The following is a 19,991-nucleotide window of genomic DNA, read 5'->3' on the forward strand; positions in this document are numbered from 1 at the left end:
AACGCGTGGTTCTCCAGCGTGGAATAATGCAGTGAACAGACTGGTGACGGTAGCATTTTCTGCCCGAGGTGCAGCGCCTTGAGAGCAGAAGCAAAAAAACATACAGGATACAGCCACAAAAGGGCAGAGATTGAACGCCCGACTATCATTTCCACCCTCCCTGCTAAGTTTCGTTGTTCTCCGTCTCGCCGTGGAAACTCTGCCGTCCCATAATGCAGTTCGGCAACATGCCAAAAAGACGGTCGGATAAGCTTGTTACGAGAGTTGAAAGCAGAGAAAGACGATCTAGCGTTGATAGACAAAAAGCACAGAAGTAAACACGGCTGATAAATCAAGCTTACTGCAAACGCAGCAACCTGGTAAGAGGGGATCGACAGCTGTCGAGAATAAAGGCTGCAGGATGAGCAGATTTTGATCGCACCTAGCATAGGCTTGAAGCAAGTTTATTTGTGTTGAGGGTTTCCGCATCCTTTCAGCGACCCTTTGCATGTACAAGCTCCACTCGATTTAAGTAGGCGGTGTGGAGTATAGGGGTACAAGTGAGTGTTTCGGGATTTTGTCGTTGTGGCAAAAAGCATCGACGACAGTTCTGTTGGGCTAGTGTAGGCCTTTCTTCTCACGGTGGTAAGGCATGATTGTTTACTGTTCAAACGTTTTTCCAGACTTTGTACTGAAATGGTCAGTTTGAATTCTTCTGACATGCTTCTGATTCTTCCGCAGGCTTTATTGACCCTACTGGCTCTTGTGTCTTCCCCTTATTAATAAAACAAATTCGTTCCATGACTAATCGAAGAATTGTAGGTGTTGGATCTTATAAGTTCAAGATGGACGCACTAGCAAGCCATATTTTATGCCAGTGGTCTTTACTCTGAATAAATGTGCCTAGGGAACCATTTCTGACAAAACTTCAGCGATTAAGAATCAAAGAGACATGTAAATACTGCCAATGCAGTTCCGTCTTCATTCTTCACTTTTGAGAAAGACGCCATAACATTTTAGTTGCTAGTTTAGGTATTGAAACATGTTTTTAACTTTATGCGACCAGTGGAAGCAAATTGTTATATTCTAATTTTTACTAGAAGCACCAATGTTTCACCATTTAGCTGTTGAAAAGAAGCAACAACGTCTTCAAACGTTTTTTGTGAACTTTAGAAGACACCCTGTACTTGATATCACGGCATGCGGTCCTTCGCACCAAAATGGCGAGCGTGCCCGGACCGGCCGTGTACATACACAACAAGGACAAAACATTGTAGAACTGCGGTAATCCGGACATTTATGTATATCTTTTTTTATTTTCACTGCAGCGGCCATTTTCTGTAGCCGACAAGGAAAAATTCTGTTTTTCTCACAACGAACCATCTCATAGACCCTTCAGACGGAGGTGGCAATGCTCGCATAGGATGCGTATAATACATAGGATCTAAAACACACGACTTTGTACAGCTTCCGACATCTAGTGAATTGCCTGCGAGGCAGCGCTTAGCAAAGTGCACAGAGCCTAGTTTCTGCACCTTACATTGAAACTAGGGGAGCGCACCTTTCGTTGGAGAGAGGAAGAGTAAATGTTTGTTGAAAAGGAGAAGAGGTAAGCCTGGGAAACTGATCTTGGGCCTGCTACTTTCCACAGTGGCGAGGATACTGGGGACAAAAATCGAAAAGTATGGATATGGCAGGTATGCCAAATGACAGTTAAATCGACGACTGAACCATGTACATGTAGTAAAACAAATAAAGCCTCACGCACAATGGGACGCTGAATCAAATTATCACAGTCCACTTTTGAGCACGTGATCGTCGATATTAAAAAAAACGTGAGACATTTTTCCGCAGTCTGTTAAATTTTGTCGCAACCTAATTCCGTTAATTCAGACACAAGTCACTAAGAAATACACGCGTGGCTTTAACGGTAGGGCTTTGTTTTCTGCTGTCAGCCGACCTGCCCAAAATCTTTTGTTCGGACAAAGGGCGGGTGTCCAAGCGTAGAACTGCTGCATCGAGGTTCTTTCGCTCACTAGAGTACCTTTGAGTGCCTCACTAGAGTACTAGCCTACCTCACTAGAGTACCTTGGCTAAGCAAATGTTCCATAGTCTCAGGACAACCACAATGAAGGCAGTCCGCGCTGTCCTCTCGTCCGATTTTGCGGAGATACTTTCGGGTGAGTGCTACTCCAATTCGCTGTCTGTGTAGCAAGGTCTTTGAATTCTGCGAAGTCGAGGAGCATGAGTGAGCCACAACTTTGGCTCTGGATCGAGCGTGCGAAGACGTTCATGTCGATTCTGCGGGTCAGACGAATGCCCGGCTGCAGTTTGTTTACGTGCTCGGTAGAGTATCGCGTTGGCATCTTGCCTTGTGATGGGTATAGCCAATAGAGTTCCACTGTGGTGTGCCTGCTGTGCTTGTGCATCCGCCAACTAATTTCCAGCGATCCCACAGTGACTTCGTATTCACTGACGCAACCCGTCGTGACCATTTTCACTCGACTCTTTGACCAAGATAGTGACATTGGGGATCAGCTCATTACATAGCCCTCGCTTCATAAGTTTTTGATTGATTGCGGGGTTCAACGCGCCGACGCAACACAGGCGATGAGGCGTGCCGTAGTGGAGGGCTCCGGATTAATTTTGACCACCAGGGGATTTTTAACGCGCGCCGAAATCTCGTGTACACGGGCGTTTTTTCCTTTTTGCCTCCATCAGAAAAGCGGCCGCCGCGACTGGGAATCGAACCTGCAACCTCGTGCTCAGCAGCGCAGCGCCTTAGCCACTGAGTCACCGCGGCGGGTTCGCTTCTTTTGGATCCTTAGCACTGTAGCGCTGTTTTGCAGTCACAAAAGGTGGCCCACTGCTGTGGCCTTTCACAAGGAATGGGGCAGAGCGCTTCACGCAAAGCGACCAGCTCTGCTGCGGTAGACGACGTTTTGTGGACAATCGCGAAACGTTGGGCAAGTTGCTTTCCAGGCATAAACACTGCCGCTGCCGACCAAGCCGCCGGGACCGAGCTGACCACGAAAACATGCAATATTTCCCCGTAAATTTCACTTATGTAAAATAAGTTGTGTTAGTACCGAAGACGACATGCGGGGGCTTTCAGCGATTTCAGGAATCGATACCCGCACCTGTCGATCAGGTAGAACCCATACAGGCACTTCTGAGATTTTACCGAGTGCGAAATCCGGGCGGGAATCAGATGTTTTTTTTTTCGCCGAAATACTTGGTGAGCATGAGTTCGGTCGGTCCTTGAAAACATTCCACACTAGCCCACACTGACGTCTTGTCACATGTTGGAGGTGTAGACGAAGCGGTTCTTGCGCTTGGTAGACTTGAACTGGGCAGGCTCGCGCTTATGCAATGTTTCGACATGTTGATGTGCATCGAGGCAACACCAAGCGGATTTTTGGGGCTTCTGCTTGTGCACTTTTAAACACGCGTAGGGACGATCGTGGAAGGTTCAAAGAATGCGGGGACATTATTGCGCCTGCTAAAGGCGCAACAGCGAATAAACCGATGGGCCCCATGGTTTTTCTGCCGTATGGTTAAGGACGTGGGTGAAAATTCAATTTCTTTCTTAGGGCAGACATGTTTTGACGACAAGAGATCTCGATCAATTCTTGCGCCGAGAAATTTGTGGTAAGTGACGCACGGAATAACCGCTCCTTTGATCTTTAACGGGTAGCATATAATGGGCTTTCGTGTAAATATCAATGCTACACTCTTGGGCGTTGAAATCTCAAGTTCTTGGCGGCGCAAGTACGTCTAAGTGGCAGATAATGCTTTCTGAAGTGCTTGCACGCGAAGTCGGGTTACGCCTCATTTCCAAATGTATATATCATAAGCATTGGCACATATTGACGCAGTTTGGGGAAGTACTTTAGTTACACCTATGAGAGCCGGAGTAAATGGTGTAGGGCTGAGGACTCCTCCTTGTGGCCCGCCCCGAGTGACGGGCTGATCAGATGTCTTGCGATCCGGGCGTTCTATCGTTTTCTCGTCCTTTCTGCCGAGATTTCTGCAAGAAGGCCAGCCTCCTCATGGAAATATAGTCCCTATGCCGCGCATGGTACTTCTTCAGAGTCGACCGTTTGTTTTGAGTTTTAGTTTTGAGGGGGCGTCTGCCTCTTAAGCGGCTGCAGGTTAAAGCAGTATTTATTTAAAAACGGGAAAGAAAAAATGCAATGCGGTGCCTCTCGCGGCCTTAAAGGAACAGACAACTGATTTTGCCGCGTATATTTTCTTTTCCAAAATAAACGGGAATCACTTAAGGGAATCAATAAACGGGAACGCCTTAAGCGGAAACTGTTTTGCTGATAGCGCCCATAAACATTTCACATCGTAATGTTTACATCTACCAGCCATACGTGTCACGCCAACATGAATGCTGGCAACCGTGAGAATGCCCCGTGCGGCAACACACTTTCAACTGCACGCGAGATTACAAGAGGTATATAAAAACTTGTTTCCGGCTGAAGCATTAATAATGCGCAACCTATCCTATTCCTTCGTGCGGTTTTTGAATCATGCGTCGAAGTAGACAGAGTTATTTGGACACGTAAGGTAGTGTCACGTTTAGACACTAGATTGCACCACGTTTCAGACTTCAAGAATTTTAGTGCAAAACAAAAATTGTTTCTGCCTGTTTATAAGAATTTTCATGCGGTTACTGCAATATATAAAACTCTGGTTTTCATACGAGCTGGAGATCACGCCCTCCGCAAAAATTGGTTGTCTGTCCTTTTAACAACGCAAGCAGTGACATAAAACTGCACAAACTTTTGGTGAATAGTGATTTCTCAGTTTCAACGTTTTAAAAGTTGATGCGTACGCATTCGCGGTTGCATCAAATTTGTATCAAAATAAAAAATCGACTTTCTGTTTTCAAACCTGCGACGTAGTCGTTTCATTGCCCTGCACAAGGGAGCAACGAGATTTCAGTGAGAGCCCCCGAGATTAGAACTGCACATACGCTGATGACTACAACTTACGCCGTACATAGATGTTTATTTGTCTGATTGCCACACCATAGGATGTTTATCTGAATACTCTCTAAATACCTCTTGCGCAGTAAGATTCCCCCTTGCAACCACAAACTTCTGATCACCAGGGACTGCTTTCCTTCAGGTAGGAACACCGATCGCAACGGAGAGGCTGTGCGGCTGCAGTGCGGCCCCTCCGTTGCGATCGCTGTATGAGACCCAGTGGCCGCCGCGTGTCCCCTGCTGAAAAGTTTCTTGTACCATCCTTTTACGCATTACGATGAACGCTTCGATTGATTTTATTTTCCTATTACTTAGATTGCTTTTTCTGTCCCTTCTCCTTCGTTTATTTGCCTTAGATTTTCTCCCTGCGTGCCAGTCACACGGACAGATGCAGCATATAACTGCGCTGAAGCGAAGTCGGCAAAGTGTTTTTAGCAGGGAGTGCATCGAAATTATTGAGAATGATAGTATACAAACTCAAGAAATGAAGCCGTATTCTTTGGAGACAAATCATGTTGGGCCTCAGTTTTCGCAGCCAGATTGAATCCAGACGGCCCGCTGGAGGCTGGCCGCCTCATTTTGTCGTAGCTCTGGGCGGCGAGCCACGCAGTCGGCGCATACAAGCGAATAAAAAAAACCATGCCTCTTAATAAACGTAACGCAACCGGCGTGGAGGACACAGAAAGTGAAATATAGTAGTTTCATTTTGTTTTTGTACTTAATAAATAGCAGTTCTCGTAAGCGCACACACAAATGGTCCAAATATCGCCTAAGGAGATCAGACACTGATCTGCACAATATATTTCTCAATGTTCACAAATTCCCTCATTGTCCCTTTAAAGAAGCCATGCAAACCAAATGCGTTGATTTTATACGGATGATTTAGTGGTTTATAGTTCCCTCAGCGCTTGCGTGTAAGCCAACGATGCTTTATTCACTGAGAAATTAATCTATTTAAGTTTAAATCTTGATTCTCCCACCCAATCATGTGCTTTCCCGGCGTCTGGGATGACGTGACAAGAATAGGATTTCAAGTGAAACCAACTGCTCTATTACACTCTAGCCGACCACGGAGCCTTGTTTACCGTCAATCCTCCTACCTAGAACCGCAATACTCCGCCGGGCCGTTTCCTTGCTTTCATTAGTTTGTGACCGTATTTACACCTGGCATGTTTTTGTTAAGGTAGAAAATATTCGTTTCGTGAAGCACGGATTCCGCTCGCTAAATATGGTCACGGAAGACCCCGTCGCTTCCGCCAATCCGGCAGGGCCGTCTGAGACAATCCCAGAACACCGAACTCCTGTTGAGATTAGGCAAAAGCATAGTGCGCGCAGTACCAATAGCAGTACGCACCAGCACTTCTATATTTACATGTACTTTCGTAACTTTCAATGTTTACCCCACTCCTCTCACTGCTATAAAAATAAATGTGCCCAAGATGTAAGCGCAAATAGCTCCTTCAGCGAGCTTATAAGCCCTGCCTGACTTGCATTTGGTTTTGTCGGCCTCAGCCAATCGCATACCTGGGCAAATGCCATCATAAGTTCTGTTGCCGGAAATGAGCTAGTGGTTCGCATGGCCGTTCCCTTTTTTCGTATTTATAAAGTTTGAGTGAAGTTTACGTTCAAAGTCGTGTCAGTAAGATTCTAACGAGGCAAACTTTCAAATGAAGCAAAGTTTTGAAAGAGACGTTGCAATACTTTTTTTACTTAAGGGCTTTCAGAACGTACTAAACGATTACACCCAGTATTTATAATAGGGGGTCGCAAACCATCTCAGCCAAGAAATTGCCGCTCTATGCCCATAAGATAAATTTGTAACTTGCTCAATACCGGTCCAATGACGTCATTACAGCGGTGAAGCTGCTATTGGCCGGGTTCCCTTAAATTGCTGTTGTAAACGCATTCAGTGGCCACATTAAAACCCTCGCCACAAAAGCAGAGCAGAAACGCAAGTCGGATCTGCTCCGACGAGCCAATCACTCAGTGCCGGTCAGTGCTCGCGATAACTATAGCTTCTAAAACGCTTCCAGACGCCAAGGCAGGCTGAAAGTGTTTATGGAAAGTGTTGCACAGTCACTATAAGCCTAACCACATGCAATGCATCGTCCACCTCATCGTATGGTCAAGTTGCGGGTAGCGCTTCCCGAAGTCGGACCTGATAGCTTAACGGTACGCTAAACGCTGGGCGGTCGCATACCCACGCCACTCAGTGTCTTAGTGAACGACACTTTTTTTATTCTTTTGCGTTTTCCGCCACATTACGCTTTGAACTCACAATGTACATTATACCGGGCTATACCTGTGTTCTCATTCATGGCGTGTGCTCATTTAATGGCTTTTTTTTATGCACACGCAGTAGAATTAGCTGCAGCATATAGAAGCTTTATTTATTTATTTATTTATTTATTTTTATTTACTCATTTATTTTTATTTTCCCTAATTGTTTCTCATTAATAATAATTTGTTTATTATGTATTCCATAATGTTTCTACATCTTCCCCGCCCTCATCGCGATGTTGTAAAATAGAACACCACCATTGCATCACCGGGACGTCTCGGCCCTTGGTCCTCTTATTCAACATTTTGGTGCCGGTAAACCTGGGAAGAGGGCCCTCTACGATTCTGCGATTCGGAGGCATCCGAACTTTGGCCTATTAGAAGGAGGACCCTTCGATACCGATGACGGACCCTGGTGATGGCCAGGTCGACGGTGCTACCCGAAGCCGAACAACGCGATGGGTGAACGAGACGACGGTGACTCCTCACCTGCGACGATTTTCCCCGATGACCTCTGGCAGCGATATTCTAAACGGCGAGGAGAACTCCGCTGCTCATCGCGCAATGGAAGATTCAGCACGTTATATGCACGGACAAAGTACTCCTCTTCCTACGATCCGCGTTGGCGAATTGAATATGCAAAGAGAAAAAACGCTGTTTATCGCTCGAAAACTGTGCCGAGACGCTAAAGCAACGTTAGACTTACCTATACCGATCAGTGATGTTCGCGATGTGTTGACGAGCTTGCTGCGGCAGCTGCAGAAAGTTGTAGTTGATCTGAGACTGTTGAATGAGGAAATTGAACCGCTTGTTGACATTGACCACTTGGATGAGGAATTTGCTACCAACATTGACCATGAAGACGAAAGCACGCATATTATGATCCGATTATACTACCAGTTGAAGGAGAAGAAACCTGAAACCATCGAACAGTGCGAGATAATGGAGAAATTGTATTCTTCAAAAAACTTCAATGAGTTCCTTGCCCTTACGGAACTAAGCGACGGAACACCTGATTTTAAAATCATTGGTGAACCTGCCTTGCCGCCAGAAAAGTCGCCTCTGTCAAATTTCTTGCCTCAGAGAGAAATTCAGAATCTGACCCCTTTGTTGGCTGCCTCTGAACTTCAAGGGGAAGGCGCCCAACATTCGCGTGAACTTGAAGAGTGCGCCAGTGTGACCGCGAGTAAGACAACCGGCTCATCGAATCCACTGATGTTGGCACAACACGAGGCTATGAATGTTCCACCACTGGCAATGTTGAAAGGGCAAGATGAGACATACATATTATCGACCTACATGCAAGCGATACACGGAACTGAAGAGCGGGATGAAGACGTTCTTGTAAGATATGAAAGGAAGATTGCCGCGGCCCGTAGTCGGCAATGCATTCTAAAGAAATCAATGAACTACAGACACAATATGAAGAACAAGGCAACTGACAACGACAATAGAATTACTAGAGTCCATAGCTACAGAAAGAAGCGTCAGCCTCCAAGACACTGTTTTGAGATGGCAGCAAAATGTTGAATAAGAGGACCAAGGGCCGATACGTCCCGGTGATGCAATGGTGGTGTCTATTTTACAACATGGCGATGAGATGAAGACAAAGCAGCTGGCGCGAGAGCTGCTCACGCGACTACGGGCACCGATGATGGTGATCACATCGGTGCAGCAATAATGACACCTATAATGTTTCTACATATTCAGTTACCTCCATAAATCATTGATAATTTAATTCATTTGATCATTTATTTGTTTAGGTACCCTAAGGGTCCAAGTGGGCATTCCTTGGCAGGGGAAGGATTAGTTGAAACCCAACGAAACATACAATATGACAAAAATAGAAAAACGCAGACCACAAGAGTGATATCGGAATACCGTAAAAGTGAGAGAGGTATACAAAAGCACTCTAAAATACAGCGTTACACATTGTAACCAAAAACAAATTTGGAAAAGTATATGGAAAATGTGGTATTATACAAGCAGAAAAACACAGCCAAGAAAATATCAATGCAGAATCTTTCTCAAGTGGTCACAGTCGCATCGCCATCGACCGCCATCAACCTGCTGCGGCCAGCTAAACTGATCGACCTGATGGCCTTTGGCCAATATCCCTTGGTTGGCATCATCATCGTCTCGGGCCGCATGAGCGCACGCACTGTTTCTTCCTCTTCGCTTTACCGCTCGACGTTTCATTAGGTAGTAGTGGTGATTTATTAACAAAGCAGGGAAGAGAAAAGGCCTGGGGATATTGTTGAACTCAACGGGGAGTTCACCCTCATACAACCCAGTCCAGGGAAGGGGATTGGGGCTTGAAAGGATAGGAAGAGAGAAGGGGAAAGAGAAGAGCGGTAGGAGAGTGGGGGATAGTCTATTTCGCGTTTGTTTCGTCCATGACTCGATGGCTACAAACGCAGCGCTAGTCCTGTCGTAACCAGGAAGTTGAGTAGGTGCTGGAAGACCTCCCGTCGAATGGCGTCCGGTCCTGTGGGGAACAGGAAGTCTTCTAGCTTGTGGCTTGGGGCACCAAGTCGCTGGAGTGCAGCCCGGAGGTCTGCCCTCGCGGTGTCGTGGTGGTGGCAAGAGCTCTAGCTCTTGCCACCAGGTGGTATGGGCTCTAGCGTCTCGGGCTCTGGGCAGTCGGCGAAGGTGGGGGACACTCGGCGGCCTTGGTGGTGCAAGCGCGCTTCCACGTTGCAGCAATTGAGCCGCAGGCGAAGCAAGAGCGACCGGGCGTCTCTGCTAAAGTGTGCGAGTAATACTCGTGGTTCCTGGCCCCTGACTACTCGGGCATCTGGATGCATGGCCTCCACCACTCATGCCAGGATAGTCCTTGCAGCGTCTAATGACACCCCTTCCCAGGGGACCCCTGCCTGGGGAGCAGCACCTTTGGCCAAGGCGTCTGGAACCTCCTTGCCAGTGATGTTCACGTGCGATGGCAGTCAGTGAAGTCGCAGTGGGCACCCATGCGCTTCCGCCGCATGAAGCTTGGCAGCCAGCGGCTGCTCTACGTAGCCGCTAGAGCTGGCTGGCTGGTCGGCGGCACGCAGAAGGAGAAGGGCAGACCGTGAGTCAGTCAGGATGATGGCCCCCGGGCCTGGATGCCCTGCTTGATAAGAAGAGCCGCGGCCAAGTGGAGTCCAGCCAGCTCTGCCTGGGGGGATGAGGCAGGGAAGGATCAGCCTGAACCCCTGTCTGGTGCCGGGTTCTAGGGCCGTGCAGGCGGCTCCGGCTCTGCCCATCGACAGTTGCACAGATCCATCCGTGTACACTTGCAGATGTCCGACAGCGTCATCCTGCAGCAGGGCAGCCACCTCTTCGTGGACGACCTGGGGTGGAGTCGACCCTCTTACTACGGACCCCCGGCAATGTGGTGACAATGCGTAGAGCCTGCCCCGTGCCTGGGGGTGGTGACTCCAGGCGAGGCCGCTGCGGCAACATGATGTGGCTCTGGTATGTATCGAGCAGCATGCCCATCTGATAGTTGGGCCGGCTGCGATAGCGCTCGAGCAGTGCCGCGCCGTCCGGTGTGCCTTGCAGGCGGTGGATGTGGTGGATCCCCACTTGCAGGGCCCGCATCTGGATAGGCCAGAAGCCTGCCTCCGTGTATGTCGCCGCCACCGGAGATGTGCTCGGAAAGCCCAAGCAGAGGTGGTTAACCTGGCGCTGATTAACCTCCAACTCCTCCCACCGGCGTGGTTCGAGTTGCACTAAAGGCAGAGCATAGAGAACGGCGGACGCCGCCATCCCGTGGAACACCCGCAGGGCCACCGTGTGTGTGCAGCCCTGTCCACGTGCCAGCAACCTCATCACGCCCTGGTGGACCCTCGTTGTGCGTTTCCGAAGCTCCTTCACCGCAGGTAGCCAGGTCATCTGGCAGTCGACCAGGAGCCCCAGATACTTGGCGCTGGAGCACCAAGGAAGGGACTGACCATTCAAGGTGAGCGGCGGTGTCGTCTTGCGTGCCCTGTAGCCCCTCGGCTGGAAGATCATGGCCTGCGCTTTCGTCTCGGGCAGCTGCAGGCCACGGCTTGTCAGGAAGGCGGCAACTGCCCACAGCACCCCCTGAAGACACGCCTTCACCTTGCAGGGTAGCCTCATTGGTCCGTGTGCCCAGATGGCAATGTCGTCAGCATAGACCGCCATTCCCACTGGAAATGCAAGCCCAGTTGGGATGCAGTCCGGGAGTGGAGCCAAGACGAGGTTGAGCAGGGTTGGGCTGAGGACACTCCCCTGGAGAACCCCAGAGCGACGTCTTTTGGGCTGCTCGTTGCTCGGCCCACCCTGACTCGTAGGGTCCAGTTAGTCAGGAACGCCCTCACGTATCTTCCGAGGTGCCACGAAACGTCCATGCTGTCCGGGGCCTCTAGGATGGCCGTGTGGGGGACGGAGTCGAAGGCCGACCTCATGTCCAGCAGGAGCAATATGGCCACCTCCTTGTGATGGCGGGCCTGCTCCAGCATCGACACCACATCTCTCAGGGAGTCAGCCGTACAGCGATGGCGCCTGAAGCCGCTTTGCTGCTTTTTAAAGAGGTCCCGACGATCACAAATCCACTGGAGGCGGGCCAGGATCGTGTTCTCCATCAGCTTCCCCGCTGCGGACGTCAGAGAAACCGGCCGGTACGATGCTGGCTCGGTGGGCGGCCAACCGACCTTCAGCATCACCCTGACTAGTGCCACCCGCCAAGTAGGTGGAAAGCTGTCCTCCCTCCACACCTGGTTGAAGAGCTGTAGAAGCGGCTGCAGCTGGGTGATGTCCAGGTTCCGGAGCATTTGGTATGTCACCCCATCAATACCAGGGACGCTTCGCCGCTTGGGGCATCGATCCAGGGCGGCCTGCCGCTCCCCGAGTGTGACGTCGCCACTGCAAATGGCCACTACCTGCGGCTCCTGGGGGGCCACCGGAAACACGTGCACCCGGGCTTCAGGGGTGGGTAGAGCCGGGGTGAACTGGTCGGCTAACCGCTTAGCAAAAGCCTCCGCAGAGATGCGCAAGGAAATGGCGGAGGCCAGCAGGCAGTGCCGGTTGGTGATGGAAGGCTGGAGAAGGAAGGCCCGTTAAACTCTCCAAGCTTTGGCCGGACACCTACGAGAGTCCATGTAGGAGCAGAGCGACTCCCAGCTCTGCCTCCACCGCTACTTGGCTCTCCTCCTGCGCTGTGCATCCACATGTCGGTACGCCGTCCAGTCTCCCGGATGCCTGCTCGGTATTGCCCGCCCTTGCAGCTCGTTGTGGCTGGCCCGGAGTCTCAGGTCCGGTGGTGCCGTGTAGAGGGGTACCTCCCCCGGCACTGTCGCCCTGTTGGCGCTCTTCACGACAGCTGCCAGGAAATCAGGCTCTGGGTCCTCCAGACACTCGCTCTGCCATCTCCTTGCGGTAGGTGGTTCAGTTGGTACCGGCGCAGACCCTGGTGTCTGCCCGCCTTCGATCGCCCTTGGGGGTGACCAGGATGGGGTAGTGGTCCGATCCCCATGTGCTGGTGGCGGTTTCGGAGGTGTAGGCACACCGCTGGGACACCAGTGTGACGTCAATGTGAGACAGCTGGACCGGGCCCAAGGGAGCAGGGCGGGTGAAGGTGGGGCTGCCTGTGTTGGGCACGAGCAGTCCGCAGGCTGTGGTTGCATCGAGCAACTCTCGTCACTTGCAGGTGGTTCGGGGGTTGCCCCAGGCTGGATTGTGCGCATTAAAATATCCGCAAACGACAACGTCCGGGCCCAGGTGCGCCCGCAGCCGCCCCACTGCTCTGGCGTCCCAGGGCCGCGATGGACGGACGTAGACGCTGGCCACAGTGGTGTCCGTGAACCCCATGCGCACCGTGACAGCGGCGCATTCCATGACGACATCCACGACCGAGGTCAGGTTCACTGGAGCACTGTTGAGCACAGCCCTCACATAGACAGCTGCCAGGAACGCTGTTGGCGTCCCTGGGTAGCTGGAGGCTGCTGCTGCTGCTGCTGCTGCTGGCGTTCCTGCATGGCAGGAGGTAGGCTAGGCAGCTGTGCCACGCCGCAGCGCACTTACCGCTTCGCCCTGGTCATGCAGGTATTCCCAGCAATGGTCCTGCACCTACTGCTTCCCGCCCTGGTGAATCCTTCGTTGGAATTTGCTTGGAACGGGAAGCTGGCAACAACGCTACTGCCCCCCCAAACCTCACTTCAACCTGGACAGCACCATCGCAGCCAATATCATCGCTCCCCCCAGCTATAAAAGAGCAACGCCCGTCGGCAGCACTTCGTGGGCTAGGCAGCTGTGCCACGTCGTAGCGCACTTACCGCTTCGCTCTGGTCATGCAGGTATTCCCAGCAATGGTCCTGCACCTACTGCTTCCCGCGCTGGTGAATCCTTCGTTGGATTTTGCGTGGAACGGGACGCTGCCACTTTGTGAAAGCGAGGCAGGTGCTGGCCAAAACGCTATCACCACGGCTGCACCACTGCTGGCAACAACGTTACCGGACCCCCAACCCTCACTTCAACCTGGACAGCACCATCGCAACCAACATCATCGCTCCCCCCAGCTATAAAAGGGCAACGCCCGTCGGCAGCACTTCGTCGGCTAGGCAGCTGTGCCACGCCGCAGCGCACTTACCGCTTCGCCCTGGTCATGCAGGTTAGTAGGTACAATAGCCTATTTGCTAAAAAGACAAGTAACTACTACTTGGTGCAGCTGCCGAGCCCACAGTGCCTTTGTGAAATCATCCTTGAGTGTGCCCGTGCCACCTCCTCTCTACTGTTATTATTTTCCGGTGATTTCGAGACTAACCCTGGCCCAGAAATGCAAGAAATCCTCACCGAACTACAAAAAATTTCCGCTGGGCAAGCTACACTTCTCACTGACGTGCAAGAACTTAAAAACCAGCTATCAACAACCAACCAAACCATAACTGACCTAAGCAAACGCATGACTGAAGTAGAAACCCACTACCAGAACCGGTTGCCTCTACAAGCAGATCTTGAAGTGATCCGTACGGACACAACCGAAATGAACCGTTTGGTCTCCGAGCTGGAGGCTAAATTAGACGACGCAGAAAACCGCTCACGGCGTAATAACTTAATATTCTACAACCTTCCCGATCCTAACCCAGCTGAAACAAATGCAGAAGCAGAAGGGCTAATTATCAGGCACTGCTTTGAACACCTTTAAGTAGCCATCAACCCAAAATAAATAGATCGCGCACATCGCCTCGGACGCCATGCCGGTAATCGCCACCGCCCTATAAAAGAAAAGTTCACATTTCATAAAACCAAAGAGACTATACTTACAAATGCACCCAAGCTGAAAGGAGCAGACTTTAGCATCGGCGGAGACTTCTCCCAGTCTGTCCGAACCGCCTGCAGACATTTAGTTAATTTCGCGAAAACAAAATCAACAAAGTTTTAGATACGTTATAAAACCCTTCATACGGGCTCAAAACGTTACATTTTTGACAATGCTTCACAAATTGTTAAAGAAATAGCATAGCAAACCCCTCGAACGAAGAAAGTAACAAACCGCCCCCAAATCCAGCACAAAACAATCTTTCGTTATCTATAGTCTTTACTAACATACGCAGCTTCTTACCGAAACGAAAAACAATATATAACCTTGTCACGTCATCCAATGCCAAGCTTGTTGTACTCACAGAAACGTGGCTTATCGATGACGTGATGGACACTGAAATTTTTGCAGATCCACGTAACTTCCGCTTATACCGAAATGATCGCGAATGCACTCACGGAGGAGGCGTACTAATCGCCGTCGGCCCGGAATTATCATTTTCCGCCATCAACATAGCATCTGACATAGAAATTCTACGGCTTCATTGCCGAACTTCACCCCAAACGATACTGCTTGGTGTCTGCTACAGACCACCAAATGCAAATCCAGACCTCGCAAAAAAACTTACTGACATGCTAAATGCGCTCACCACAGCCCACCCGAATGCCCATATTTTGCTGTTTGGTGACTTTAACCTTCCTAATATTAACTGGAAAACCGGCACAACCACACAAGGAAACCAGAAAGACTCGAGAGAATTATAGATGCCTGTTTCAACTTTAACTTGCCACAACTTGTATCAGCGCCAAGACGTGTTGCCGCCAATTCCGCAAATATCCTTGATCTCATTTTTTTTTATTTTTTTTTGTCAAATCATAGAATACAAAAGATCATCAGACTGCATTCTCACCACCCATCCTTCTAGCTTATCGTCGATGACCTATCTCGAAGAAATTAGCGACCAAAAATTATTCATGCAGATTTCCTATTTTCCCCAGAACGACGCCAAATGCTGAACAATACAATATGTTTATATGATAAAGGTAACTATGAAGAAATTAACAACCAACTCAGTAGCTTCTTCCTAGATTTTGAAGCCAACTTCCGTAACCCATTCGTTAATGAAAATTCGGTAGTTTTTAAACAAAAGCTTAGTGAACTGAAAAATAAGTTTATTCCGAAGACCACACTTCGTGCCACGCAGCAAAAGCCCTGGTATACTAAAACGTTAAACCGACTAAGCAACAAGAAAAAATGCCTTTTCCGCCAGGCAAAATCTAAAGGAACGCCATGCGCATGGGATAAATACTACTCCGCCGAAAACGACTATCTTACAGCAATTCGCAACGCCAAGCACGCATTGTTTAACACAGACCTACCCAAAATGCTGAGTGATAACGTAAAAAAATTTTGGCAGATCGTCAATCCAAAACCATCCCGCACTATCACCCTCACTAACGAATCGGGTGAAGTTACCACAAATGCCGAGTGTGGTAATAATTTTAACATTGCATTTTCGTCGGTGTTCACCAAAGAGCCTAGTATGCCTTGAGTTCCCACATCCACTCTGATAGCTTCCAGCATGCCTGCGCTAGCATTTTCCGCAGGCGGCATTTCTTCTCTAATAAAAAACATTAAACTTTCCTCGTCATGTGGCATGGACGAAATTAATTCAAAACTTTTAAACAACATCACCAACACAATTGTACCATACTTGTACCTCATATTCTCACAGTCGCTCACCACAGGCGACCGTCCGGATGACTAAAATTGGTATGGTCGTTCCAGTCTACAAAGCAGGTGATAGTAACTCCCCACTCAATTATCGTCCCATTTCACTAACAAGCATCCCATTCAAAATCTTGGAACACGTCATATATTACTATGTTATCAACTTCCTCGATTCCAATTGTATCTTTCACCCCTGTCAGCATGGCTTCCGCAAAGGCGTTTCCTGTGAAACACAATTAGCACTCTTTCTTCACGATATACATACAAATCTTGGCACAAACTTTCAGACTGACGCCATTTTCCTTGACTACGCAAAAGCATTTGATACAATTCCACACAACAAACTAATACAGAAGTTATCCGGGCTAAATCTCGACCCTAACGTGTGAGAATGGATTAAATATTTTTTAGCTAATCGTTCTCAATTCGTGCACGTAAATAGTGAATCCTTTGAACCTCTCGAAGTAACGTCAGGAGTACCGCAAGGGTGCGTCCTTGGCCCCCTGCTATTTCTCATCTACATAAATGACCTACCCCTAACTGCGTCTGGCAAAATCCGCATGTTTGCCGACGATTGCGTGATTTACCATACGGTAACTAATGCTTCCGATCAACTAACCCTACAGCACGATCTGAACAACATTCAAGAATAGTGTGACAATTGGCTTCTCGAACTTAACCCCAACAAGTGTAGGATCGTCTCATTCACTCGCCGCAAAAACCCATTTCTATTCCCATACCAAATCACTAACGCCCCTCTAAAAATAGTACAGAGTTTCAAATATCTCGGTGTCACACTGTCCGCCGATCTAACTTGGAATGTGCATGTCACAAACATTATCTCATCAACAAACAAAATAGTGGGATTCGTGAAACGTAATTTGCGTTGCGCACTTCAGCACGTAAAACTGCTCGCATACACATCCCTCATCAGGCCGAAACTGGAATACGCCTCAGCTATATTGAGTCCGCTTTAAAATTCCCTAATCAATGACCTTGAATCAATTCAAAATCGCTCAGCCCGATTCATAAATTCGTCATATTCTTATGACATTAGTGTTTCATCCTTAAAAGCCCAACCTGGATTACAGCCACTTTCCCTTCGACGCCGCGTAGCCACTCTTTCCCTGTTTCACAAGCTGTTTCATTCGCCCCTCAACCAACCTCCATACGTAATCCCCCCGACGTATATTTCGCGCCGCACCAGCCACCCCCTCCAAGTTTCCCGTTACCGCACTAGGGCCGCTACCTTATCCGCGTCCTTCTTTCCGCGTGCTGTGAAGGACTGGAACGACCTCCCAAACCACGTTGTCACAATCACCTGCCCATCAACTTTCACTAAAAATGTAACAACTCATCTCTGTCAGTGAGACCTTATGGCAATGTATATATCCACCCCTATGTAACAATGTTTTATACCTTGTATATGCCCGCTTATGTAGCAAGTTTGTTATACCATGTATACCAACCCCTTATGTGCCAAATGTTTTTGATACTCTGTATATCCACCCCTTATGTAATACCCCTTTGTGGGGTCTTTAAGGAAATAAAATATGATGATGATTTTGATGATTAGGCTGCTGCAGCTGGCGGCTCGCCTGCTGCCAAGCCATCTCCGCGTAGCTTGGTGGCTGTTCATTGCGGACTGACGCTACGGGCTCCGCTCGGAGTACTGGCTGTGGTGAGCGTGCCATGGCTGTGGCCACCCTACGTTTGTGCTGCCAGCAGGGGCAGAGTGGGTCGGTGACGGGGTGCGGGGCACTGCAGTTGGTGCAGCGTGGGGTAGAAGCAGGGCACTGCTGCGCGGTGGGGCCCCCACCGCAGCGAGCACACCTCTGTTTGTCCTTTCAGCAGGCTGTCACATGGTCCAGTCGACCACTGCGCGCACATTGCGTGGGCCGCGGCCGACAACCCCGTACAGGCAGCAGCAGCTTCTACACACCCACGAACAGGGGAGGGCAAGGGGCAGCAAAGGTGATCAGCACAGCCCCATCAGCCTTCCGTGCCACACCCTTCACCGCCACCTCACAGTCGATGTTGGCCTGGATCCCCTCGACGGTGAGTTGACGGTCAACATCAAAAACGAGACCACGGCTCGTGCCTCGGCTGGCGGGGCGGCCGGTTCGGACAGCAATCCCAGCCACACTCTGAGTGGCCAGGAGGGCAGCCAAACACTCGGCGGTCTCAGCGTCAACGACGACCACGTTCAACCGGGTGTTGACTCTAACCTGGGACACCCCGAGGGTGGCGGCGATTTTACGGGCGATGACCTCCCTCGATTCCTTGAGGAAGGAGGCGGCTCGGTCTGTGGGACGGAACAAGCAGGTGCCGGCGGCCGGCTGCGCAATCGAACGCCGCGCGGCCAATTTCCTGGCCTTTCGCCGTACTGCCTTGCTCTTCTGGATAGTCCACAGGCCTTCGCGATGCCCGGGGGCAAGTTCCGATGCCAAGGAGTCGCCTGAAGAGCCGCTGCAGGTCGCTATCTCCGAGGGGAAGGGCCCGCTCGGCTGCTTGTTGTCCTGGGTGCAGCCATCTTGCGCGTCAGCCAGATCAGCAGGGAAGGCAGCGGCGGTGGTGCTTGAGGCGAACGCCGATGCACGGTGGCTCGTGGCGCCAATGAGTGGGGGGGGGGGCGGGGCGGAAGCCGGCGGAAGCTCACCCGGGCCAGCCATGTCGCCTGACGGGAGAGGGGCAAGGATGGCCGCGGTGGTCACATGTGCTCGTGACGCATCCACGGCTTCCCCCGGCACTTGTAGAAGCGAGCAATGGCCACCACTCGGCCGTTTTCCTTTGGCATGGCGTCGTTGGCCCCGCGCTCGTCATCCGAGCCATCCGAGACGTCCCGCTGGCGCTTGAGTAGCGCCGTCTTGTCCATTGGCTCCCCCATGGTTGCGGCGGGGTTTTCTTGCGAATAGTTCACAGCACCAACACACATGGGGGGGTGGTGTGGCAGTGCAAACATCGGCCGTAACCTGGTTCGGCTCGGCGTGGTGCGCGGCGAGCACAGATGCAGGCTTGGCTAGAAGCATTCCCACTAGCTGCTGGGCACGCTGCTGCTGCTGATGAATGTCCTTGTAGGAGGCCATGAGCCTCGCGAGGCTGCAGGAACACCCGAAACTGCTCGAGCGACAATGTAACATCTGCTCCCGCGCGGCCGATACGCTGGTCGAAGGCGGCGGCTGGCTGCCGCCCGTAGACATCTTCGCGCACTCTATCTGGGCTAGTTCCTAAAGGAACTGCGGCATAGTGACGCGAAACACTACACACGGGCACGAAAACCGTAGTTACAGTCGCCGAAATCACGTTCCATTAAAAGCAAACCTTGATGGTCACTTCTCTCCCCCCTTGACGCTCGAGTATCGTCCATGGGTGTCGATGGATCTCACAACTTGGTGCCAAAACGACCCGGGAGTCGTGTCTGTCAGGCCGACACCGACAAGCAGGACCGACAGCCTTTCTTCGACGGCTTCTGCTTGAGAGACCGGCGGACCTACCTCTAAGGACCAAGGATAACTTCGATCGAGCGGAATCTGCGGCGACGAACCGCCCTTCAGGACAAGCTTTCAGCCGTCTTGACCGATATGGAAGACGGCCTCCGAAGTGGCACTCTGACTACAGCGATGGACGCTGCAATATCATTGGAGAGGATCGAGGCCATGCATCGACCGATGCAGTAGCTTGACTACGACATTTTCCTGGAATTGACGGAGGAAATGGTCACAGAAGAGACCTCCAAGGCGACT

The 19,991-nt window shown here is 50.5% G+C and overlaps 1 pseudogene; it reads left to right on the top strand.

Moving 5' to 3' along the window:
- Positions 1-13,863: 13,863 nt before the first annotated feature.
- On the top strand, positions 13,864-14,721 carry LOC144180669 (uncharacterized; annotated as a pseudogene).
- Positions 14,722-19,991: the final 5,270 nt, after the last annotated feature.

This window comes from Haemaphysalis longicornis, unplaced genomic scaffold (assembly GCF_048455015.1).
Source record: "Haemaphysalis longicornis isolate Haplotype H1 unplaced genomic scaffold, Haemaphysalis longicornis Haplotype H1 scaffold_4, whole genome shotgun sequence".
NCBI lineage: Eukaryota > Metazoa > Arthropoda > Arachnida > Ixodida > Ixodidae > Haemaphysalis > Haemaphysalis longicornis.